The following is a 473-nucleotide window of genomic DNA, read 5'->3' on the forward strand; positions in this document are numbered from 1 at the left end:
GGGGAGTTGGGTCTTCAGCCATTCCCAGCCTTTCTACTGGGTTTCTTTTCTTACTACCAGTAATTCCTCTCGACTGGGACTCTCCTCCCTTCGATGTGCATGTGTAACTGCTGTTAACTGTAATGGGTGTTAAATGCATGCATGGAGGGGAAGACTGAAACCCCCTCCAGGAATTTCAGGGGGTGGCTTTTGTGGTTGGATATCAAAACAGTGACTGTGAAGCAAGGTTCTGCTCCCGCTATCCATCTGTGGGGTTAATCCAAAGTCTGCTGAAGTCCGTAGGGAGCTCCCCTTGGCTTCGGTGAAAACGGGATCGCTCCCGTGGGGCTGAACGTCGGGAGAGGTTTGCACTGAGTGCCTGCAGGCTCAGGCTCATAACCACTGCTGCTGGGCTTGTATCACGGAGTAACCATCCTTGCTGGAACGAGCCAGGGGAGCGGGAGGCAGGCGTTGCTTTCAGATTTTCTCTCGGT

Source organism: Eurypyga helias, unplaced genomic scaffold (assembly GCF_000690775.1).
Source record: "Eurypyga helias isolate BGI_N326 unplaced genomic scaffold, ASM69077v1 scaffold34994, whole genome shotgun sequence".
Taxonomy (NCBI): domain Eukaryota; kingdom Metazoa; phylum Chordata; class Aves; order Eurypygiformes; family Eurypygidae; genus Eurypyga; species Eurypyga helias.